The sequence below is a fragment of the Triticum urartu genome, chromosome 4A (assembly GCF_056163025.1).
Source record: "Triticum urartu cultivar PI428250 chromosome 4A, HENAU_Tu73, whole genome shotgun sequence".
Lineage (NCBI taxonomy): Eukaryota > Viridiplantae > Streptophyta > Magnoliopsida > Poales > Poaceae > Triticum > Triticum urartu.
This window is the reverse complement of record NC_141876.1, coordinates 7467155-7494513: the sequence shown is the minus strand read 5'-3', so window position 1 is coordinate 7494513 and position 27359 is coordinate 7467155. Positions and strand designations below refer to the sequence as shown.

General features: G+C 44.0%; 2 pseudogenes; one reads left to right on the top strand and one right to left on the bottom strand.

The window, feature by feature from the left end:
- The window catches only part of LOC125554479 (very-long-chain aldehyde decarbonylase GL1-5-like), a 116319-nt pseudogene extending 89371 nt beyond the window's left edge, over window positions 1-26948 (top strand).
- On the bottom strand, window positions 21870-23592 carry LOC147974333 (protein FAR1-RELATED SEQUENCE 5-like; annotated as a pseudogene).
- Window positions 26949-27359: the final 411 nt, after the last annotated feature.

Genomic DNA, 27359 nt, shown 5'->3' with positions numbered 1-27359 from the left:
TGCGGGAGTTCTTGCGCGAGAATTGGGACATCTTCTCCTGGCATCCTTCAGACATGCCAGGAATCCCACGAAGGCTGGCCGAGCATAGCATAAACATTCTAAAGGGATTCAAGTCGATCAAGCAGACTCTTCGACGTTTCTCAGAGCTTAAGCGACAAGCCATGTGAGAAGAGCTAGCCAATTTACTCGAGGCCGGATTCATTAGAGAAATAAAACACCTGGACTGGCTAGCAAACCTGGTGATGGTACCAAAGAAGGACAAATCCTGGCGCCTATGTGTCGATTTCAAGGACCTTAACAAGGCTTTCCCCAAGGATCCCTTCCCCCTCCCCCGCGTCGATCAAATTATCGACACTACCGCAGGACACAACTCATTGTGTTTCCTCGATGCATACTCCGGATACCATCAAATCAAGATGGCGGAGTACGATCAAGCCGCAACGGCATTCATCACCCCATACGGCCCCTTCTGTTTTAACACCATGCCTTTTGGGCTCAAAAACGCCGGTGCAACCTATCAATGCATGATTCAGACATGTCTGGATACACAAATCGGCAAAACAGTAGAGGCATACGTAGACGATGTGGTCATTAAAACCAGACACGTCGAATCTTTAATAGATGACTTGAGGCTTATGTTCGACAATCTCCGAACATATGACATCAAGCTCAATCCGGAAAAATATGTTTTCGGCGTGCCCGCCGGAAAGCTCTTGGCTTCATCGTTTCCAATAGAGGAATTGAAGCAAATCCGGCTAAAATCCGAGCTCTGTCACATTTGGCTATCCCAACAGACCTCAAGTAAATCCAGAAATTAACCGGATGCGTGGCTGCCTTAAGCCGCATTATCTCCCGATTGGGAGAAAAGGCATTACCTCTTTATCGCCTTCTTTGACGCACCGAACACTTCGAGTGGACGGATGTGGCCACAGCCGGATTAGAAGAAATAAAATCCCTCTTGGCAAGCAACCCAATCTTGGCCGCGCCAAATATCGGCGAACCAATGCTGTTATATATAGCGGCAACACCCCAGGTTGTAAGCGCAGTGCTCATTGTCGAACGAGAGACGGACAAACATAAGTTCCCGCTTCAAAAGCCGATATACTACGTATCCACTGTCCTCACTCCATACAAATCACGGTACCCACATTATCAAAACATAGCATACGCGGTCTTCATGGCATCCCGAAAACTACGACACTACTTTCAAGAGTGTTCAATCATGGTGGCCTCTAAAGTACCACTCAACGATATAATAAATAACCGCAATGCCACGGGCCGGATTGCTAAATGGGCTATTGAGCTCCTCCCATTTGACATAACATACAAACCACGGCGAGCCATTAAGTCGCAAGTACTGGCTGATTTCGTCGCCGAATGGACAGAAGCCGAACTCCCTAAAGAGTACGATGCGTACTCCAATTGGATCATGCACTTCGACGGCTCTAAGATGCTGGCTGGTCTGGGGGCAGGCGTCGTCCTGACATCCCCCACCAGAGATACAGTCCAATACGTACTCCAAATATTATACACAGACTCCAACAATGCAGCAGAATATGAGACCATGTTGCATGGTCTCCGGATGGCAGTCTCCATGGGCATTCAACGCCTAGAGGTGCGTGGGGATTCGAACCTCGCAATATCTCAAATAAATGGAGACTTTGATGGCAAGGACCCAAAAATGGTGGCTTACCGTAATGTCGTCCTCAAAATGTCAGCTCGGTTCGAGGGGCTCGAATTCCACCATGTGGTCCGAGAAAACAATCAAGCGGCGGATATCCTCGCCCGCATCGGCGCTAAGCGCGACCCTGTCCCACCTAATATCTTCTTGGAAAGGCTGTTTAAGCCATCCATGGTGTGGGAAGGGGAGACCGGCAATAACAGTCCGGATCTGGCCACAACACCAGAGCCCGAACACTTTGACGTAATCGAAGGCCCCGCCAGCGAAGTAATACCTTCAGCCCACGTGATTATGGCTGCCATCGCCCCGTGGACAGAACCCTTCTTGGCTTACCCTAATAGGCAAGAACTCCCTGAGGACCCAAACGAGGCACGTTGCATTGTGCGGCGGTCTATAGCCTACAAGGTCCACGAGGGAGAGCTTTAATTATAAGAAAAGCGCTACTGGCCGGAGTACTTCAAAGGTGCATCTCCGAAGAGGAAGGACGACAACTTTTGGCAGAAATTCATGCTGGACTCGGCAGCCATCACGCCGCAGCTCGGGCCCTTGTAAGCAAGGCCTTACGTACATGTTTCTACTGGCCAACAGCCCGAGCAGACGCACAGGACCTCGTCCAACATTGCGTCGGCTGTCAGCTTTTTGCAAACCAAAGCCACATGCCACCTACCGCTCTCCAAACAATCCCCATTACTTGCCCCTTTGCGGTTTGGGGGCTTGATATGGTTGGACCCCTTAAAGGAGGAAGCCATAAGAAAAAGTACCTATTGGTCATGGTGGATAAATTCACCAAATGGATAGAAGCCAAACTAGTTAAAACGGCTGAGTCCGGACCAGTGATAGACTTCATATCCGGGGTCGTACACCGTTATGGTGTCCCCCACAGCATCATTACCGATAACGGCCCAAACTTTACAGCTGACGAGGTAAAAACTTAGTGCGGCAACATGGGCATTAAGCTCGATTATGCCTCCGTCTATCACCCCCAAACAAACGGTCAAGTCAAACGAGCAAATGGTCTTATTATGAGCGGCATTAAACCCAGATTAGTGCGATCCTTGAAGGAATCAGATACGCACTGGGTTGAGGATCTTGACTCCGTACTATGGGTCTGCGGACCTGGCCGAATCGCACTACCGGATACACACCATTTTTTATGGTGTACGGCGCAGAGGCGGTACTGCCCTGCGACATCATTCATGACTCACCTCGAGTGCGCATGTACGAAGAGAAAGAAGCCGAGCTTGATCGGTAGGACAGTTTAGACGCCCTGGAGGAGCGTGACATTGCAAAAGCCGCCTCCGCATTCTATCAGCAACAGGATCGACGGTATCGAAGAAGAGAAGTACGGGCCAAAACTTATAACGTTGGCGAACTCGTTCTACGGCTACCCGAGAAGGAAAAGGACAAGCTCAAGCCCAAATGGGAAGGTCCCTTCATCATCGACGAAGTTCTAATCGGTGGAGCGTACCGCCTGCGTGATGCATCGGACAATCGACTCGAGCCAAACCCATGGAACGCGTCCAGACTCCGAAGGTTCTACGCCTAGTGCCGGACTCTGTGTTCGTCTCCTTACCTCCGCCCTTTTTTATACATATCCGCTATCTTTCTTTCTTTCTTCTCCTTTTCTTCACGGACTTAAAAGGTTAAAATGTGTCTTGACTACACGATCTTGACGCGCCATGCGTGCTCATTACACCCGGGGGCTTCTTATTCAGAAGCTTAATATAATTATGTTTCGGGCTCTATGCTCCCTGCACATGTGTTACTTTTCCACATGTACCTTTTCTTCGCCATTATATGCATCGATATGACTTAAGTTTTGGTCAAGCTGGGTTGCCTGGCTCTTGTGTTTATGCCCTACGTTCCCGTTAATTCGGCTAGGGCATAAGGGGAGCACCTCTGCGATTGTTACTGTCAGGTCAGCTGGATGTGTACCTCACATTGGGCGAAGCCGAAAGCTAGCGTTCTTAAAGGAATATTCGGTCGGTGAACAAAAGATGACTTTCACTGATTGCAATACATGCCCCCAGATGTTTATATCCTGCGTTTCTTTTCGCAGTTCGGACATGCACACGAATGCATGCGCACCAAGGGAAAGGAACCCTTAACGGAACTATTCTCCCTGGAAGATGTTTCTTACTATCCATGTAATATAACATAGCTAGTTGGGTACTTGTCTATTCAAGAATTTATGACCCCTACGCCTGGTTTCCACGCGTACCCCGGTTTTTACATAACTGAGCGGGTATTCGGATACACTCCAGAATGTCGGTTCTAGAGGTCAAAGTGAAAAGGTCCGCCATGACAAATGATTTACAATCCGGATAGGGAGAAAATATGTCACTTGAAGTACACGGTCACTTAGACTGACTAAATTCTTCTTCTATACCATCCAACAGGCTGTCTAGCCTACCATCCTTTTGGGAATACTTGGCGGCTAATTTAACCTGGTCATATACCAGACTAACGGGGATCTCTTTCCCATCAGACCCTACAGGTCCGACCTCGGCCATGTGATTCGGGTCAGCCTTGGTATATCACGTCTGCACCATGGCCCAGGCTTCCCTTGCACCTTGTCGGCAGGCAGATATCTTCCATAATTGGAAGCACCGCCGCGCTCCCTTGAGCATCTCTACAAGCTCCCCCATGCCTCCTGGCAGGGAGGCGGATGGCCACAAGGCCTGGGCAATGCCCTGCATCACTTGCCGAACTTGTTCGTGCAGTTGTGAGAGCTCTGTCAGAAGATCGCCCGCAGATCCGGGCATCTCCTCTTCGGGACGACCCGTTAGCATACCTACAGATATAACTCTGTTAGCCGGTTTCTTCGTCGTACTCTATAAAAGTTGGTTCAAGCACTTAGTAAAAATGTCGCGTCAAAGCCTCTTATTCTCCTTTACGGAGTCAGCTAGCTGGGCCTGAACATCTTTCAGTTCAATGCCCAGCCGGGTATTGGCATCTTGGAGATCGTTTTTCTCCTGCCTAACCCGCGTAAGCACGCGCTCGCTAGCCTCTAGCTGTCATTTAGCATGTTGCTCATCCCCTCGCACGATCTTCGGATTCACTCCGGGATCATCTGCTTAATCTATGGTTAGATTTGCATGCATGCCGAATACTAACTGGTACATGTCATTTCATTCTTTTCGATCAGGACAAGTATTACCAGATGGGGCCTTCTTGGACTCCTCCATTCCGGCAACTTCGGCCCGTAGCTAGGCTTTGCACTCCTCCAGCTCTTGAGACAACCGGGTATTCTTCTCCGTGAGAACCTACGCATATAATGATCCTTAAATCAGTTGTGCCAACTGTTTCAAGTCTCAGGGGCTACTGATATACATAATTATCAGATTTTCTTACCCGTATATCCTTTACATACTAGTCCGTGGGTCTGGTGAGGCCATTTTGAGCAGCTCGGATGTACGCGTCTCCTGAGTTGAAGGCATCGAACGCCTCTTCGGAGAAACCAGGGTCGCGAAGTACGGCCTGGCGACGCCTGTGATTCATGGCACTCTCCACTTCGGAATTCGTAGCGGACAGCCTATCCGCATCCTCTGTAGGATGTCTGGTGTTGTCCCCACGTTGGCATCTGCCCCTAAGTCCGGCTCTGGAGTCCGCCTGGTGGAGGCGTGGCCGGCAGGTTCTCCGGACGCGGTCCGGCGAGCGTTTTTTCTACCAGGAACCATGGACGCTATTATATTTTAAAGACGACAACCACGGAGCAGGGTTCTTTTTCATACCTCTGCGACGGCATCTCAGTCCTGACCACCTTCCTTTTAAGCCTACCCAGCATCGATGCCCCTTGTTGATGAGTCACTGCGGGTTCGGCATGGCACCCCGAGGTCCTTCCCTGTAAGACGCAATACGTGTGCAGTGGGTGAAGTGCAAAAAAGGGATCCTTCTCGGAAGTTGGGACTCCCGTTTTACTTAAATGCGATGCAGGGAGCATGTTAGGATAATCAGCTATGATGGCCACCAAGGCACCATCACAGCTTAACTGATAGAACATCCTATCGACGAGCTCCACAAATATGTCCGGATCTTGTTTGAGTCCGGGGTCGAGGGCCCGGTCAGGGTCCTCTGGCTGTCGAGACGGGCTGTGGACCTCCCTCACAGCTTTTTGCAGTTCCTGCTATGAAATAGCAAGCTAAATATTTATGATGAAGAATGCGGGAAGGTCTGGGGTAAAAGGTAGCAGGTCACCCAGTTTGGGGGGTTGTACAGGGAGAATCCGTCCCGTGGCTTAATGCGGATGAACTCCTCTTCCTCTCCTTTGTACAAATCGGACAGTATTTTCGCTAGAGCAGCGGTGGAGTCCGGACCTTTATGACTGCAACGGGTGGCATTGTCTTCTCCATTGAAGTGCCACATGGGCTTCCCCCGATACTGAAGTGGCTGCACCCCCCGCATTATACATATTGACATAACCTCGACTATTGTCAGTCCTGATTTGGCCAGCGTTTTTATCCTGCCCATCAGGTAAAGGACCTCTCTGTTATCTTCCTCCTGGGGGCTCCGAGGGCGCCAGCTGCAGTGTTTCTTCAAAAGGGCATTGATAAACTCAGGAAGGCCCATCTGAACAGGGTCCGGAAGGGGGACGTCCTCTATATAAAACCACTCCGAAGGCTAGTCTTCGGATGTCTTCTTCGGAGTACCGGACAGGTATCCGGTCCCGGCGATGCGCCATACTTCGGCTCCGCCCACTTGATATATTGTCCCCTCCTGTGTACGGGGTACAAGGCTGAATAGCCTCTACCATAGCTCGAAATGAGCTTCGCAGCCCAGAAACTGTTCGCAAAAGGCGACGTAGCCGGCGATGTGTAATATGGAGGCGGGAGTAAAGCTATGCAGCTGGAGGCCATAGAACTCGAGGAGCCCGCGGAGGAACGGATGGATTGGAAATCCGAGTCCCCTCAATAAGTAAGGGACAAGGCATACCCGCTCCCCCCTGGATGGGCTGGGAAAGCTCTCCGCTTGCTCCCCGCCATTATAAGTGGCTAGTCCATCTCGGACGGGGACCATATACGCAGGAGGGAGAAACCCCTGGGTCTACAACTCTACTAATTGGCTGTGGGGAACGAAACACTTCTCCCAATTGCCTGGCTTAGTGCTACGGGAGCGAGAGGAGGAGCCGCGATGGCTGGCCATGATGGGATGGACTTTTTCGGGCACGCTCCGATGGATACTCGCTATGGGAGGATGGTATGATCTAGATCCGAGGATCCCCGACTCTTTAAATAGACGATTAACTTACATGGTTAGGGTGGAAGATGTAAAAATGCCCCGACTTCTCGCATTCGCTCGACACGTGGAAGATAGCCATTATTAAAGCATAGAAGTCGAGGAGTGCAACATTCACGGGAAGCCGGACAATACTTGTTGCAACAGGTACTCGGGATTAGGAGAAGAACCGCCTTGCAATGCCGAAGACAATCTGCGCATCAGACTCATCGTCATTGAAGCCTGTTCAGGGGCTACTGAGGGAGTCCGGGATTAGGGGGTCCTCGGACAGCTTGACTATATACTTTGGCCGGACTGTTGGACTATGAGGATACAAGATTGAAGACTTCATCCCGTGTCCGGGTGGGACTCTCCTTTGCGTGGAAGGCAAGCTTGGCGATTCGGATATGTAGATCTCCTTCTCTGTAACCGACTCTGTGTAACCCTAGCCCCCTCCGGTGTCTATATAAACCGGAGGGTTTAGTCCATAGGACAACAACAATTATAATCATAGGCTAGCTTCTAGGGTTTAGACTCTACGATCTCGTGGTAGATCAACTCCTGTAATACTCATATCATCAAGATTAATCAAGCAGGAAGTAGGGTATTACCTCCATCGAGAGGGCCCGAACCTGGGTAAACATTGTGTCCCCCGCCTCCTATTACCATCAGCCTTAGACGCATAGTTCGGGACCCCCTACCAAAGATCCGCCGGTTTTGACCCCGACAGATGGACCTTGGCAAGGCGCGTGGCCGAGGGAGGGGCGGCGCGATCGGTCGAAGTCGGAGTCGGCATCCTGCCGCATCCCTCGCCGTCGCTGTCGCTTTCCTCCTCCTCACTCCCGCTTGAGGAGGAATCGTCATCGTCGGAGGAGCTCTCCACGCAGCACTTCAAGCGAGTTCCGATCTCCGAAGACCTTGACGGAGGGCAGGCTGCCCTCCGTTAACTTGAAGTAGAGGACAAGCCCCACCGTCAGGCTGTGGTTGCGTGTGAACGTCTTCCATCCGCGATGGAGGTACATGACGTGAGGGGCAGGGAAGTCGATGTCGACCCGCGTGCCGCCATTCCCGCAGCCCTTCATTTGCAACCAAAGGGTCTGGGGAGGATCGAGCTCCATCCCCCGAGCGAAGGCAGTAGGGAGGCGGAAGCGCGATGCGGTGGCCGGCGTAGCCTGATGAAGAACTCACGGGGTAGGTCCCTGACGTGGTGCTCCGTCGGGGGAGGCATCGCTGGCGGAGGCGAGGCCGATGCGCCGCCCCGTCCTCCTCTCCCCCGGGCACCACGACGGCCTCGACCTCGCCCCTCCCCCTTCCTCTTGTGGCCGATTCCGCCGCCACGAGCTCTTGGGAAGGAGGAACATGCTGGTGAGCAGCGACCCTCGCCGCCACCGTCGAAGCGCCAGCGCTTCCTCTCGCCATGGCAGATGGAAGAAAGAATCGGATGTGGAACGAGACGGATGATGGAAGAGTTTGGAACGCCGCCCCCTCCCCTCCTTATAAAGGGGCGAAGTCGGGACTAGGTCGCCCCACTCGACCAGTCCGGTCATCGGGGGCGCAGGGAATCAGGACCGGCCCGCTGCCCCAATCAGCGACGGCCCAGTTTCCCGCCTTCACCTCCTACCACTTGCATGAGGGACACGTGGCGAGCGAGCAACATTGAAGGAACATGCAAGGCGGCCGCTCCCCACCCCGTGATCGTGGGGCGCGGGCGCCTTGAAGGCCACGCCCCGAGTCCACCCGAGTAAATGGGTCGTGCCTCTGCGCCCCCCTCCTTTTATGGGGAAGGCGCGAGCCGCCTCTTCACCATGATGTGACGCATGCGTGCGGAAACCATCCCATGCATGACCCCCACGTCACGCATGACCCTCCGCGTCCTGCGTTCAATGCGAGTCGTGGGGAAGCGCAGCGGACGGGAAGCAACTGCGGTAAAATCCGCCCCACCTGCCCGCGCACCGTTCTGGGCCTAGCCCAACAACGCATCGCGCTTATGTGTGGCCCAGGACCAGGGGCTCCTGTCGGCGTACAAAAGTAGGGGCTCTCCTTTTGACCCCTTTACTTGTGCACGGGCAGTCAGAGCCACGCGCCACGGCCACACTTAACAAGGCAGAGGAGGGAAGCCGGAGAGAAGCCAAAGCACAAGACGACCAAGGCAACGCCAAGACCGGAAGTATAGGAGGGCAAGAGGGCGAGGAGGGCTCCCTCGGCAAGATACTTGCCGAAACGGCCCCCCGCAGCCCTGGCAAGAGCCTTGCCGGGGGCAACTTGCCTGATGCCAGTGGAGTGAATCACCCTTGAGCCCACCGGCTCCAATCTAGCCAGCCGCGTTGGAACCAGGGCTCAGGAGGCGCCTCTGTGGTGGCATGCTAATCTTCGTCAAGCTCATAAATATATGAGTTCAGATGAGGACTAGAAGACGACGACCCTCGACAGGATCCTAGCCAAGGAAATACACAAGACCCCCGGCAAGACCCGGCACCCCCGGCAAGACCCTTGCCGGGGATGACAGCAACGCCACGGCAAGAATCTTGCTGGGCTCCCGGCAAGACCCTTGACGAGGGCGTCAGCAGGGCCACTGCCAGGCCCACACCAGCCAAGATCCCGCCGCCATTCGCATGCAGCTACCAGCCCAGCCAGCTGGGCAGGCACCTGCGTGGCAACATGGAGCTCCCAGGCCAACTCAGCAAGCGCCTGCGTGGCGGCATGCAGATCTTCATAAAGGCCCTACCACCGCGCCACCTCAGCCGCCTGCCTGCCCACATGGCGTTGCATGCATCGCCAGCCTGGGCACGTGTCGAAGCGAGGCGCGGCGGCGACGGATGGGACGGGCCCCGTTCCCGTCTCCGATAAAGCTAAGGGACACCTAAGCGATGCATTAAATGCGTCTTGTCCTGTAATACGGGCGATAAGCTCACAATACTGTAGGCCTTTCCACCTCCTGTGTGCCACTGTGGTAGCCCCTTTCGACTATAAAAGGAGGACCATGGCATACTGGAGAAGGATTCTGATGTTTATCAATCCGTAGGAGGCGTAGGATGAAGATGGTCTCTCTCAAAGAACCCTGCAACCAAATAACAGAGAGTCTCTTGTGTCCCTAACACACCCAATACAATGGTAAATTGTATAGGTGCACTAGTTCGGCGAATAGATGGTGATACAAGTGCAATATGGATGGTAGATATATGTTTTTGTAATCTGAAAATATAAAAACAGCAAGATAACTAATGATAAAAGTGAGCACAAACGGTATTGCAATGCTAGGAAACAAGGCCTAGGGTTCATACTTTCACTAGTGCAAGTTCTCTCAACAATAATAACATAATTGAATCACATAACTATCCCTCAACATGCAACAAAGAGTCACTCCAAAGTCACTAATAGCGGAGAACAAACGAAGAGTTTATGATAGGGTATGAAACCACCTCAAAGTTATTCTTTCTGATCGATCTATTCAAGAGTCCATAGAAAAATAACATGAAGCTATTCTTTCCGTTCAATCTATCCTAGAGTTCATACTATAATAACACCTTAAGACACAAATCAATCAAAGCCCTAATGTCACCTAGATACTCCAATGTCACCTCAAGTATCCGCGGGTATGATTATACGATATGCACCACACAATCTCAGATCCATCTATTCAAACCAACACAAAGCACTTCAAAGAGTGCCCCAAAATTTCTACCGGAGAGTCAAGACGAAAACGTGTGCCAACCCCTATGCATAGGTTCATGGGCGGAACCCACAAGTTGATCACCAAAACATACATCTAGTGAATCAATAGAATAACCCATTGTCACCACGGTTATCCCACGCAAGACATACATCAAGTGTTCTCAAATCCTTAAAGACTCAATTCGATAAGACAACTTCAAAGGGAAAATTCAATCCATTACAAGAGAGTCGAGGGGGAGAAACATCATAAGATCCAACTATAATAGCAAAGCTCACGATACATCAAGATCGTACCACCTCAAGAACACGAGAGAGAGAGGTCAAACACATAGCTACTGGTACATACCCTCTGCCCTGAGGGAGAACTACTCCCTCCTCATCATGGAGAACACCGGGATGATGAAGATGGCCACCAGAGAGGGATTCCCCCTCCGACAGGGTGCCGAAACGGGTCTAGATTGGTTTTCGGTGGCTACGGAGGCTTATGGCGGTAGAACTCCCGATCTATTGTGCTCCCAGAAGTTTTTAGGGTATATGGATATATATGGGAGGAAGTAGTACATCAGTGGACCTCCGGGCTGTCCACGAGGCAGGGGGGCGCGCCCAGGGGGTGGGCGCGCCCCCACCCTCGTGGGCAGCCCGGGACTCTCGTGGTCCAACTCTGATACTCCATGGGCTTCTTCTGGTCCAAAAATTAGTTCTGTGAATTTTCAGGTCAATTGGACTCCGTTTGATTTTCCTTTTTCCGCGATACTCTAAAACAAGGAAAAAACAGGAACTGGCACTGGCATTGGGCTCTAGGTTAATAGGTTAGTCCCAAAAATCATATAAAATAGCATGTAAATGCATATAAAACATCCAAGGTTGATAATATAATAGCACGGAACAATAAAAAATTATAGATACGTTGGAGACGTATCAGCATCCCCAAGCTTAATTCTTGCTCGTCCTCGAGTAGGTAAATGATAAAAACAGAATTTTTTTGTGGAATGCTACCTAACATATTTATCCATGTAATTTTCTTTATTGTGGCAAGAATATTCAGATCCATAAGATTCAAGACAAAAGTTTAATATTTACATAAAAATAATAATACTTCAAGCATACTAATAAAGCAATCATGTCTTCTCAAAATAACATGGCCAAAGCAAGCTATCCCTACAAAATCATATAGTCTGGTATGCTCCATCTTCACCACACAAAGTATTTAAATCATGCACAACCCCGATGACAAGCCAAGCAATTGTTTCATACTTTTGATGTTCTCAAACTTTTTCAATCTTCACGCAATACATGAGCGTGAGCCATGGGCATATCACTATATGTGGAATAGAATGGAGGTTGTGGAGAAGACAAAAAGGAGAAGATAGTCTCACATCAACTAGGCATATCAACGGGCTATGGAGATGCACATTAATAGATATCAATGTGAGTGAGTAGGGATTGCCATGCAACGGATGCACTAGAGCTATAAGTATATGAAATCTCAACAAAAAGAACTAAGTGGGTGTGCATCCAACTTTCTTATTCACGAAGACCTAGGGCATTTTGAGGAAGCCCATCATTGGAATATACAAGCCAAGTTCTATGATGTAAAATTCCCACTAGTATATGAAAGTGATAACATAGGAGACTCTTTATCATGAAGATCATGGTGCTACTTTGAAGCACAAGTGTGGTAAAAGGATTGTAACATTGTCCCTTCTCTCTCTTTTCTCTCATTATTTTTATTTTTATTTTTTATTTGGGCCTTTTCTCTTCTTCTTTTTATGGCCTGTTTTTTTAGTCTGGAGTCTCATCCCGACTTGTGGGGGAATCATAGTCTCCATCATCCTTTCCTCACTTGGGACAATGCTCTAAAAATGACGATCATCACACTTTTATTTACTTATAACTCGATACTTAGAACAAAATATGACTCTATATGAATGCCTCCGGCGGTGTACCGGGATCTTCAATGACTCATGAGTGACATGTATGAAAGAATTATGAACGGTGGCTTTGCCACAAATACGATGTCAACCACATGATCATGCAAAGCAATATGACAATGATGGAGCGTGTCATAATAAACAGAACGGTGGAAACTTGCATGGCAATATATCTCAAAGGGCTAGGGAAATGCCATAATAGGTAGGTATGGTGGCTGTTTTGAGGAAGGTATATGGTGGGTTTAAGGTACCGGCGAAAGTTGCGCGGTACTAGAGAGGCTAGCAATGGTGGAAGGGTGAGAGTGTGTATAATCCATGGACTCAACATTAGTCATAAAGAACTCACATACTTATTGAAAAAATCTATTAGTTATCGAAACAAAGTACTACGCGCATGCTCCTAGGGGGATAGATTGGTAGGAAAAGACCATCGCTCGTCCCCGACCGCCACTCATAAGGAAGGCAATTAATAAATAAATCATGCTCCGACTTCATCACATAACGGTTCACCATACGTGCATGCTACGGGAATCACAAACTTTAACACATTTATTTCGCAAATTCACAACTACTCACTAGCATGACTCTAATATTACCATCCTCATATCTCAAAACAATCATCAAGTATCAACCTTCTCATAGTATTCAATGCACTTTATATGAAAAGTTTTATTATATCCCTCTTGGATGCCCATCATATTAGGACTAAATTCATAACCAAAGCAAACTACCATGCTGTTCTAAAAGACTCTCAAAATAATATAAGTGAAGCACGAGAGTTCATCTAATTCTTCAAAATAAAACCACCACCGTGCTCTAAAAAGATATAAGTGAGGCACTAGAGCAGATGACAAACTACCCCGAAAGATATAAGTGAAGATCAATGAGTAGTCGAATAATTATGCAACTATGTGAAGACTCTCTAACATTTAAGAATTTCAGATCTTGGTACTTTATTCAAACAGCAAGCAAATCAAAGTAAAATAAAATGACGCTCCAAGCAAAACACACATCATGTGGTGAATAAAAATATAGCTCCAAGTAAAGTTACCGATGAATGAAGACGAAAGAGGGGATGCCTTCCTGGGCATCCCCAAGCTTAGGCTCTTGGTTTTCCTTGAATATTACCTTGGGGTGCCTTGGGAATCCCCAAGCTTAGGCTCTTTCCACTCCTTGTTTCATAATCCATCAAAACTTAACCCAAAACTTGAAAACTTCACAACACAAAACTCAAAATAGTAAATCTCGCGAGCTCCGTTAGCGAAAGAAAACAAAAACACCACTTCAAGGTACTGTAATGAACTCATTATTTATTTATATTGGTGTTAAACCTAATGTATTACAACTTCTCTATGGTTTATAAACTATTTTACTAGCCATAGATTCATCAAAGTAAGCAAACAACACACGAAAAACAGAATCTGTCAAAAAACAGAACAGTCTGTAGTAATATGTAGCTAACGCAAACTTCTGTAACCCCCAAAATTCTAAAATAAATGTCTGGACGTGAGGAATTTATTTATTAATCATCTACAAAAATAATTAACTAAATATCACTTTAGAAATAAAAATGACAGCAATTCTCGTGAGCGCTAAAGTTTCTGTTTTTTACAGCAAGATCAAAAAGACTTTCCCCAAGTCTTCCCAACGGTTCTACATGGCACAAACACTAACTAAAACATAAAAAATCAATAATAACAGAGGATAGATAAATTATTTATAGCTAAACAGGAGCAAAAAGTAAAGAACAAAAATAAAATTGGGTTGCCTCCCAACAAGCGCTAACGTTTAACGCCCCTAGCTAGGCATGATGATTTCAATGATGCTCACATAAAAGATAAGAATTGTAACATAAAGAGAGCATCTCGAAGAATATGAATAACACATTTAAGTCTAACCCACTTCCTATGCATAGGGATTTTGTGAGCAAACAACTTATGGGAGCAATAATCAACTAGCATAGGAAGGCAAAACAAGCATAACTTAAAGATTTTAAGCACATAAGGAGGAAACTTGATATTATTGCAACTCCTACAAGCATAAATTCCTCCATCATAATAAATTTCAGTAGCATCATGAATAAATTCAACAATATAACCATCACATAAAGCATTCTTTTCATGATCTACAATCATAGAAAATGTACTGCTCTCCACATAAGTAAAATTCTTCTCAATCGGAATAGTGGGAGTATCATAAGAGACTTGAATACTATAAATTGTTTCCACATTAAAAGAGTAATGTTAAGAAAAAGGGTAATCATAATAATGACAAGTTTTATAAATATAATCATCACTACTTTTTATAGCATATGTATCATCACAATAATTATCATAAGTAGCAACTTTGTTCTCATCATAATCGATTAAAACCTCTTCCAAGATAGTGGAATCATCACTAAATAAAGTAACGACCTCTCAAAATAAACTTTCATAATTATCATAATAAGATTCAACATCCTCCAAAATAGTGGGATCATTACTTCCTAAAGTTGACACTCTTCCAAACGCACTTTCATCAATATAATCATCATAAGTAGGAGGCATGCTATCATCATTATAAAATTGCATATCAAAACTTGGGAGACTAAAAATATCATCTTCATTAAACGTAGCATCCCCAAGCTTGGGACAAACATTAATTGCAGCAAATATATTCTCAAAAACATCATCTTCATCAAACATAGCATCCCCAAGCTTGGGGCTTTTCATATCATAAGCATAATCACTCTCATCATCAATAGTATGGATAGCACCGATAGTATAGCATTTATCATCATCACAATGAGTAATAGGAGCAACATTATTTGGGAGAGATACCTTTCTACCTTTGCTTCTTCATCTTTTCTTTTTCTTCTTCACATCATGTGTGGGTTTAATCTTCTTTGTGGAGCTCCTTATTAATGAGATTGGTTGAATAGAAGGCTCCTCCTCGTTACCTGATTCATCATAAGAAATTATAGGAGGATATTGGAAAGTCTCTTCCCTTTCATTAGTATTCTCTTCATCCTCTATTTGTTTTATTTTCTTTACGTAATTGGCAATATAAGGGTTTTCAATGCAATTCACCGCACAATACATATAAATTTCCTCTAGATCAAAATCAAGAAATTTATCGAGATTAAATTTTGGAATACCCTCAATTATACGTCTCATTTCTTCGTAACCCAAAATAAGACTAAGCTCTTTATGATGCTCAAGGGTAATCAAGTTATCACAATTTTTGGACACGACTTGATCATGAAACAATTAGCATTGGAGCTTTAAATGACCATGTTCATTGCAAAATTCACAAGGATGGCGATAAATATTGAATCTTTCAGCACAAACATCTAGCCTTTCTTGCAACAATTTTGTTTCTAAATGCTTATGCCTCTTGCAATATCTATCTTCCCTATTTGGTGTGTACTTGCAAACCCAATGCACTCCACAAAAATTGTCATGTTTATAGGAGACATTTTCATCATAACTAGTGCAATCATCATTAGTACTATGGATATTCAAGGAGTTCATACTAACAACATTGCAATAATGCTCATCATTCAAAGATTTAGTGCCAAACATTTAAATGCATTCTTCTTCTAACACTTTGGCACAATTTTCCTTTCCATCATACTCACGAAAGATATTAAAAAGATGAGGCATATGAGGCAAACTTAATTCTATTTTTTGTAATTTTCTTTTACAAACTTAGCTAGTGATAAAACAAGAAACTAAAAGACTCGATTGCAAGATCTAAAGATATACCTTCAAGCGCTAACCTCCCCGGCAACGGCGCTAGAAAAGAGCTTGATGTCTACTACACAACCTTCTTCTTGTAGACATTGTTGGGCCTCCAAGTGCAGAGGTTTGTAGGACAGTAGCAAATTTCCCTCAAGTGGATGACCTAAGGTTTATCAATCCGAAGGAGGCTTAGGATGAAGATGGTCTCTCTCAAACAACCCTGCAACCAAATAACAGAGAGTCTCTTGTGTCCCCAACACACCCAATACAATGGTAAATTGCATAGGTGCACTAGTTCAGCGAAGAGATGGTAATACAAGTGCAATATGGATGGTAGATATATGTTTTTGTAATCTGAAAATATAAAAACATCAAGGTAACTAATGATAAAAGTGAGCACAAACGGTATTGCAATGCTAGGAAACAAGGCCTAGGGTTCATACTTTCACTAGTGCAAGTTCTCTCAACAATAATAACATAATTGGACCACATAACTATCCCTCAACAAGCAACAAAGAGTCACTCCAAAGTCACTAATAGCGGAGAACAAACGAAGAGATTATGGTAGGGTACGAAACCACCTCAAAGTTATTCTTTCTGATCAATCTATTCAAGAGTCCGTAGTAAAATAACAAGAAGCTATTCTTTCCGTTCAATATATCCTAGAGTTCGTACTAGAATAACACCTTAAGACACAAATCAATCAAAACCCTAATGTCACCTAGATACTCCAATGTCACCTCAAGTATCCGTGGGTATGATTATACGATATGCATCACACAATCTCAGATTCATCTATTCAAACCAACACAAAGGACTTCAAAGAGTGCCCCAAAGTTTCTACCGGAGAGTCAAGACGAAAACGTGTGCCAACCCCTATGCATAGGTTCATGGGAGGAACCCGCAAGTTGATCACCAAAACATACATCAAGTGAATCAATAGAATAACCCATTGTCACCACGGTTATCCCACGCAAGACATACATCAAGTGTTCTCAAATCCTTAAAGACTCAATCCGATAAGATAACTTGAAAGGAAAAACTCAATCCATTACAAGAGAGTATAGGGGGAGAAACATCATAAGATCCAACTATAATAGCGAAGCTCGCGATACATCAAGATCGTACCACCACAAGAACAAGAGAGAGAGAGAGGTCAAACACATAGCTACTGGTACATACCCTCAGCCCCGAGGGAGAACTACTCCCTCCTCGTCATGGAGAGCACCGGGATGATGAAGATGGCCACCAGAGAGGGATTCCCCCTCCGGCAGGGTGCCGGAACGGGTCTAGATTGGTTTTCGGTGGCTACATAGGCTTCTGGCAGCGAAACTCCTGATCTATTGTGCTCCCAGAAGTTTTTAGGGTATATGGATATATATGGGAGGAAGAAGTACGTCGGTTGACCTCCGGGCTGTCCACGAGGCAGGGGGCGCGCCCAGAGGGGTGGGCGCACCCCCACCCTCGTGGGCAGCCCGGGACTCCCCTGGTCCAACTCCGATACTCCGTGGGCTTCTTCTGGTCCAAAAATAAGTTCTGTGAAGTTTCAGGTCAATTGGACTCCGTTTGATTTTCCTTTTCTGCGATACTCTAAAACGAGGAAAAAACAGAAACTGACACTAGGCTCTAGGTTAATAGGTTAGTCCCAAAAATCATATAAAATAGCATATAAATGCATATAAAACATCCAGGGTTGATAATATAATAGCATGAAACAATCAAAAATTATAGATACGTTGGAGACGTATCAGATTCAGCTCATTTGAACTGCACAGCCACCGTAGCTAGTTCGAGAGCCCAAGAACACTGAATACATCCACTAAAGCAGGACTAGGATTTTACGCATCCTCGCAGCCCGAACCTGGGTAAACGATCTTTGTGCTAACTGTTAATCATGCTCTTCTCACGACCTCGCACCCCGGCAACCGTAGTAGGGATTCTTGTGATTCCATAGGTGTCGTTTCCCACCGATAGTCTACACCTTAAACGGGCATTGTAGGATACATTTTTTCTAAAAACAATTCATAGACATGCTTGGCACATCTATTTGAGCATGTAGAACAAATATGGGGTGATTTTGAGGTGGTGAAAAAAATCATATTTCCTATAATAACTGGCTTAAGTGAGACAAAATGGTCCCACGTGTTTAAGCGTGATTTTTTCGACCTTCTGTAAACCACCTCTAATTTTGCACACTTGATATGTTGCATAAATATAGCTAGTGTTTCAAGGTTTACAATTTTTTAAATTTTGTTTGAATTTATTCTGCCCTCTAGAATAACTGATCACCCCAAATGGTCCATCATGTTTAAGCATGATTTTTTCAGCCTTCTCTAAATCACCTATAATTTTGCAAACTTGATATGTTGCACAAACATAGCTCGGTTTTCAAGGTTTTACAATTTTTAAATTTTGTTTGAATTTATTCTGCCCTGTAGATTGACTGATCAAAACATCGGTCTACACCTTAAGCAGGCATTGTAGGATACATTTTTTTCCCAAATTTCTTTCATAGACATGCTTGGCACATCTATTTGAGCATGTAGAACAAATTTGGGGTGATTTGGAGGTGGTGGAAAAAAATCACATTTTCTACAAAAACTGGCTTAAGTGAGACCAAATGGTCTCTCGTGTTTTAGCGTGATTTTTTCGACATTCTCTAAATCACCTATAATTTTGCACACTTCATATATTGCACAAACATAGCTAAGTTTTTAAGGTTTTATAATTTTTTAATTTTGTTTGAATTTATTCTGCCCTGTAGACTGACTGATCAAAACATCGGTCTAAACCTTAAGAGGGCACTATAAGATACATTTTTTTTTCAAATTTCTTACATAGACATGCTTGGCACATCAATTTGAGAATGTAGAACAAATTTGAGGTGATTTGTAGGTGGTGGGAAAAATCACATTTTATACAAAAACTGGCTTAAGTGACCAAATGGTCCCTCGTGTTTTAGCGTGATTTTTTCGACATTCTCTAAATCACCTATAATTTTGCACACTTCATATGTTGCACAAACATAGCTAGGTTTTCAAGGTTTTATAATTTTATAATTTTGTTTGAATTTATTCTGCCCTGTAGACTAACTGATCAAAACATCGGTCTAAACCTTAAGAGGGCACTATAAGATACATTTTTTCCAAATTTCTTACATAGACATGCTTGGCACATCAATTTGAGAATGTATAACAAATTTGAGGTGATTTGTAGGTGGTGGGAAAAACCACATTTTATACAAAATCTGGCTTAAGTGAGACCAAATGGTCCCTCATGTTTAATCGTGATTTTTTCGACATTGTCTAAATCACCTATAATTTTGCACACCTGATATGTTGCATAAACATAGCTAGATTTTCAACGTTTTACAATTTGTTATTTTTTTTGAATTTATTCTGCCCTGTAGACTGACTGATCAAAATATCGGTCTACACTTTAAGGGGGCATTGTAAGATACATTTTTTTTTCCAAATTTCTTTCATAGACATGCTTGACACATCTATTTGAGCATGTAGAACAAATTTGGGGTGATTTGGAGGTAGTGAAAAAAAATCATATTTCCTATAATAACTGGCTTAAGTGAGACCAAATGGTCCCACGTGTTTAAGCGTGATTTTTTCGACCTTCTCTAAACCACCTCTAATTTTGCACACTTGATATGTTGCACAAAGATAGCTAGTGTTTCAAGGTTTACAATTTTTTAAATTTTGTTTGAATTTATTCTGCCCTCTAGACTAACTGATCAAAACACCGGTCTACACCTTAAGGGGGCATTGTAGGATGCATTTTTCAAATTTATTTCATAGACATATTTGGAACATCAATTTGAGCATGTAGAACAAGTTTGGGGTGATTTGTAGGTGGTTGAAAAAAATCACCTTTTCTATAAAACTAGCTTAAGTGAGACCAAATGGTCCCTCGTGTTTAAGCGTATTTTTTCGACCTTCTCCAAATCACCTATAATTTTGCACACTTGATATTTTGCACAACATAACTAGTTTTTCAAGGTTTTACAAATTTTCTATTTTTTTTGAATTTATTCTGCCCTGTAAACTGACTCGTCAAAATATCGGTCTACATCTTAAGGGGGCATTGTAGGATACATTTGTTTCCAAATTTCTTTCATAGACATGCTTGACACATCAATTTGAGCATGTAGAAAAAAATTTGAGGTGATATGTAGGTGGTGGAAAAAACCTCATTTTCTACAAAAAAAACTCGCTTAAGTGAGACCAAATGGTCCCTCATGTTTAATCGTGATTTTTTCGACCTTCTCTAAATCACCTATAGTTTTGCATACTTGATATGTTGCACAAACATAGCTAGGTTTTCAAGGTTTTATAAATTTTTATTTTTTTTGAATTTATTCTACCCTGTAGACTGACTGATCAAAACATCGGTCTACACGTTAAGCGGGCATTGTAGGATATATATTTTTCAAAATTTATTTCATAAACATGTTTGGCTCATCTATTTGAGCATGTAGAACAAATTTGGGGTGATTTGGAGGATTTGAAAAAAAAAATCACCTTTTCTCGTGCCAGGATCACGTCTTAACATTTTTAGTCCCACCTCCCCCAGCAAGTCCTGCACCTGCTTAAATACCTTCATCTATTTGATTATTACAAGCGTTGGTCTTCCTTGCACTCTACATGGAGGATATGTTGGATGAGTATGATTCATCATCTGTATTCATCATGTATATTCTTCAATTGGAGAGCATGGATGACTAATGTATTTTTCGGATTTTTCAGCTTTTATTTTGTTTTCGGGAGCGAAATATAATCCCTCCAGTACATCTATTTCCAAATTTTATCGTCCAACATAAATAAGCTACACGCTGGCCACGAAGAAACCATGATTCTTGAGGTTGCACTTCAAAAACTCACATATAAAATGCAAAAAATATCCCAAACTCATACTGTTACAAGGGAGTGGACAACCAAATAGCTGAGTCATACATTATGAGGAAGTCACTAACTGACAGAATGAAGTATTTTAGAGAAAATGTCACACGATACTAGACATAGACAACAATGCACACGCCAACATCATGTTGATCGTCGACATACTTGCTGTCCGACCGTGCGCACAATGTTGTAGCTATCCATGTTTTGCTTTGAGATCCTACACACAAGGATATTATTAATGCCATGGAATATATTTGGACAAATGAAAACATTAAATTACGGCATATTAGGTACCTCTATCAATTTGGCGCATGTACGTCGATTGTGACCATCTGCCTCATGACAATAGCTACATCTACCATTTGTTCTTGTTTTCTTCATCTTTGCATGTACCTTTTTCTTCGGAGCACCTCGGCCTGGCACATGCACGGGATTCAGAACCTTATCGAAACCTTCACCATCAAGGTTAGCCGATTGTGGCATCAACGGGCCAAACCTAATGCTGTTACCCTGAGCATTAGTAGATCCCTTGCTATCAGCTTGTTCACTTGTTGATCCCTTGCAAACATCTTGTCCTTCCAAACCCCTTTTTAGATGCTGAAACGCCTCATCAGACTGGCATGCCTTGAAACATGTTGTGTGACTAAAATTCCTTAGCTTACGGTACCTTTGTAGGGCTGCAGAGTATGCATACATCTCGCTCTTTCTGGTCGGTGCGAATGCACACATTTTACACTCATTGTCCACCTAGTGGGAACACAACACCTGGGCAGTGTTTCTTCTTGTAAAATTCCCAATATGTAAAATATGTGGGAACATGGTGTGCTTGTGCATTCCAATTTGTGCAAGAACAACTGATACTGCGAAGCAGACCTTCCTTCGACTCCGTGCGCACTTGGATCTTTTTATCCATTCTTCCCTTCTTAGACACAACGTATGTGGTAACTTCTACTGCATCAAGTACCTCTCTGATCTCACATTTTTTGACAGCATCTATGCTCCATAAGACCAACTTAAACACAACAGGAGTGAAAACTTTCGCGGCGTGTTTCTCAAGAACTGAAGCATTTTCCTCTATGAACGGAACGGACTGCAAGGCCTCGACGTCTTGGAGAGCCTTGTTCAAGCGTCGCGATGCAAGGCAACGCTCATAGTGCTTTAGCATTTGAAACAACGTCATCTTAGCCTCAAGATGCGTATGTAGCACCGAGTTTAAACTCTCGCTCCGCTGATTGCTGCTCAATCCTAGGAAACAACGGCCCTCAAGATATGGAGCACACCACAGTTTTCTCATCTTATACATCTGATGTAGCCAGGAGTCCTCACTTGTTACTTTATTGCGTTGTAAGAAGTGTAACCATTTTCTCTCATGCTCTTCAATACAAGATGTATCATATATGAAAGATCTGAAATCCTCCTTTACTGCATCATCATGCAGACGGCGTACAATGTTCTGCTGAATGTGCCATATACAGAGCCTATGGTTTGAGTCAGGCCACACCACCCTGATTGCTCTCTGCATTGCAAGGTCCCCATCCGTGATCACAGATATAGGATGCTTCTGTCCCATACCATCAGAAAAGGTCCGTAACATCAACTCGTATGCCTGGCTTGTTTCATGTGAAATGATACCACATGCAAAAATAACGGTGCTGCGGTGGTGATTCAACCCGACAAATGGCACAAATGGCTGATTGTACTTATTGGTTCTGTATGTGCTATCAGAAACAATACCGTCTCCGAAAGCCTCGTAGTCAAGTCGAGATTGTCTATCACACTAGAACAGTCCCTTCAGATGGCTAGCTTCATCAACCAAGTACATGAAGAAAAAAAATCTGAATTTTGCTCTTGCCTCGCCACCATGTGATTGATCACCGTTTGAGCATCCCCGGAAGAAATTGTTTCATGCTTGTTAGCATGGCATATATTGTAAATGTCCCTCATAATGCATCCAACCTCATCATATCCACCGTATTGCATGCACATAATATCCATAATATGGTGTTTTCTAATCCCAGATTTTTCCATGTCTGCAATGTCCGCTTTCTACTCATCGCTAATTCTTCTATGTGAACGCAAAAGACACGACAGATCCCGTGGGGCTATAGGATGGTTGTGTTCATCGATGAAATCCTTGACAAACCACTGACATGTTTCCTCCTGTCTTCCAATCACCAATTTAGCTTTACACCCTACACGAGTTATACTCCATGGCCTCCTCTTTCTATCTTCCATGTTCCTCTTCATGTGCTTCTCTTCACGAACCCCTTCACGACTCCACACAAATTTCCTTAAAATTATATGGCAGTTGGATTCATCCCACTTGACATAACTTCTCCGGACACTAAAACCTTTCTCAAGACCATATTTGTGAATCTATAACCTTCATCCTCACTATTAAACATCTTGTTGGCTATATGATAGTACTCCATGATTGACTCATGACTTACATCCGCCATGTCTTCGTGCATCACAATTCAGACGAATAAAATCTGAAAAGAGAAACATACATGCATGAAAAACCAGTATGAAATCTTGCGTGGAATTTTAAACTTTGCTCCTTGTACATGTTATGGCAAGCGATCATAAACGTCCATAAACTGGGTCCCCCATAAACTAGTGAAGTGACCATGGATGATGAAAAATTCTAAATTGAATTGCATGCACTAGGGAAACCTAAATCGATGATGACTAAACAAATCTAAGTAGGAAGTGCAGGCTATGAAACAAAGTAAGTTTGTGGCGATATCTCCCGCATGCATTGATATCTCCTGCTGCATCAAGAAAAACAAGCCTACTTTGGGAACAAGCATTGATATCTCCCGGCGGCCTAACCGAGGGGCCAATCGCAGAGTATAGATCCATCTACGAGGAAGTTGGAGTTTTGCCAAGAGTCACTTCCAACGGGCCAATCAAACGGGGAGGAGTTGAGATTCGGGTGACTCATATCTTATGATGCAAGCCAGGAAGCGATGTGATCGGCGGGGGCGAGTTCCTATAGCGCCGCCACCGTCGCCGCCGACACTACCGCCGCAGATGTCGCGCCTTAATCTTCTTCCTGCCGCCGGGCACGTCGTTTATAGTGAATTGGACGAGGTGGAGGACGAGGACGACGCCGACGACGGTGTTGGTTCCTCTCGCCGAGCTCGTCAGGCAGAAGGAAGAGGACGAGAACGAGGACTGGATCTAGATGTTGTGGACGTGATCGGTTGAAAACAGAATATTTTACCTTGGAACATTATACCCTTCTCTGATTTAACTAATTAGGTTAATATATTTTTAATCCCCCACCAGATCGGACGGCTAATAAAAATCGGAGGGGTAAGTACTCGAAAGTACTGCCAGTACTTTCCCAATCGCCGTAAAGGAGCTCCTCATATACTCCCTCCGTTCCTAAATACTTGTCTTTCTAGGCATTTCAACAAATGACTACATACGGAGCAAAATGAGTGAATCTACATTCTAAAATATGTCTACATACATCCGTATATAGTAGTCATTTGAAATGTCTAGAAAGACAAATATTTAGGAACGGAGGGAGTATATGCCATCGTAAGTGTTTCCTCTACCTTGACAAAGAACTCAGCTGTTCTTTAATCGAAGTTTTAAAATAGCTGGCTATAGACCCGTTATAGCCATGCAATAGTGGTGAGCAGGGTATCGCTACACTATAGTAGTTTGAGCAGGGTGCTGATATTTGGCATAGCCCGCTATGCGCGAAATTAAGCTTATTTTCATGATTATGTATTTCTATCTAGTGTTATGAATTTATAATGTGAACTTTTACTTCTTAGGTTTCATTCTCTTCACCATACTCATTTCCGGACAAACTACTATCTTATCATGCCATACTATGACTACATATACAACACTGTGGACAAGTCATCGGACACGTCTATGAAAACTCTCTCAAGGAAAAAGAGAAAGCAGTAGATCTGGTTCACCTTACCCATCTTACCAGCCTTCAGTCCATCTATCATACAAGGTCTCGGTTTTCCCAATATGCCTCCAAGCCTTATACTTCCAAGTGGCAACTATGGATCATGTGACCTGTGTCGTGGCTCTCCATGGTCCTCACATGGCTATATGGTTCTTGCTTCACTATTGAAAGAAATGCCATGATGAAACTCAGTATGTCATACCAAGATACAAGTTCCATGTAAGAATTATGTAAAGTTCACAAGACCTTGTTAACAAAAAATATATAGAATGTTGTTGTTGAGAGATAGCTTCTATCGATTATAACCACCAACCTTTTCATTTCTGCAGTATGGCTTGAACTGGGAGAAGGAAGCCATTAATAGTCTGATTGTAAAGCCATATGTGAAGCCAGCAAGAAAGGCGCCAAAGTAACTAGTCTTGGACTTCTGAATCAGGTATATTTCTTCAGCTGCTGAAACTTCAAACTATTCTTCATCGTCAGTTCACACGAGCATGCTTTAGAAAGTACTAATGCGTTGTAGCTTGTAGCTACCGTTGTTGAGGGATTCCTTGATTAAAAGGATTTGTAAAACATATGCATAGGAAAACATGGGTTTGGATTATCATGTCATCTTAATAAATGGCAATGTGCATCGACAGGGAATTTTAACATCCTTTATGGGAAAAAAATCATGTACAGTACTACAGGATTGATTTTTTTTATTACACATAGGAAATTCAAAATGTAGGATTCTTTCCAACAGATTAGATTAGATGAAGATTTTCCTTATTAACTCGTAGAAACGAATCATAAGGAAAAATTGCTATGGTTTGCAGTCGTATGTATCAAACATCTCATGTAGCAAAAATCCCTAAGGACTATAAAGATCCTTTGAATCAAAGAGGCACTAAAATTACATAGTCGATGCTCATAATAATATTGAAGTATCTTTACCCAACAGGGTCACAGCCTCAATGGAAGTGGGCAACCATATCTTCAAAACTACCCAAACATGGGGGTAGCACTGGTGCATGGCACCAACCTAGCTGCTGCAGTCGTTGTCAATAGTATCCCCCAAGGCACAGATGAAGTAGTTCTTGCAGGAAATATTTCAAAAGTGGCTCGTGCTGTGGCTGCAGCGTTGTGCAAGAAAAATATCAAGGTCAGGTCAAAAATATTTGGATCTCCTTCAGTCACATGGAGATATGATGTTTTCTTGTACTAACAAAGCAACACCTCTGTGCAGGTCATAATGTCAAAACAAACAACATCATCATATCCTTAAGCCCAAAATACCAGAAGATGCAGCTTACAACCTTTTATTATCAAAATACTGGCACTGCAATGGTAAGAAGATATGCTTGTATGCCTGGAGGGACATTATGGATAATCATATAATGGAGTCTAGTCTAATTTTACAGGTATGGGTAATTGGAGAAGGTTTAAATGCCTCTGAACAGCTGACGGCAGCAAAAGGGACAAGGTTTATCCCATACTCACAGTTCCCACCAAGAACGATACGGAGGGACCGCTACACCTACTCAATCACTCCAGCAATGGGTGTTACTAAAACACTGACAAATGTTCATTCATGCGAGGTAATAATTAAGGCCCCAGTGAACTGCAATTGTGCAACAACTACACTAGCTATATGTCCTTCTTAGGTTAACCAACTTCATAACATTTCAGAATTGGCTGCCAAGGAGGGCAATGAGTGCATGGCGTGTTGCTGGTATTGTTCACGCGTTGGAGGGATGGAAAGATCATGAGTGCGGAGACACGGTGCTAGACATGGACAAAGTTTGGTCAGCTGCAATTTTGCACGGGTTCCGCCCAATTGCTGAAGCTTCATGCTCTAGTTGCAAGTCATCAGCCGGAATAAGACTTACATGAATGGAGATGTGTTAAGCCCGCAAGCCTTGCTAAGAAGATACATTGGCTAGCATAAGTGTGGCATGAAATTTAAGTAGTTTGATCTACCAAGGTTACTTGGCATGCTATTACTACCTTAGACATCTCCTATAATAATAAATTAAATAGCCGTATACCCGCGCATTTGCACGGCTAGGTCCAATGCGCATTTATTTAATATTATTTCCTCTTAAAACGATTTGGTCCACCGCAGCCTAGCTAAATATAGCCGAAATATATATCTTGCATCCAAATGATTGTAATTAGTTCTAAACGAGACAAAAATCTATGCACGCACAATTGAAAGAATAGAAAACATGTAGGTGTTGGCACAGACCATTGATCTAAAGGATATGCTAGATGTACATCTCAAGATATATTATGATGTACATA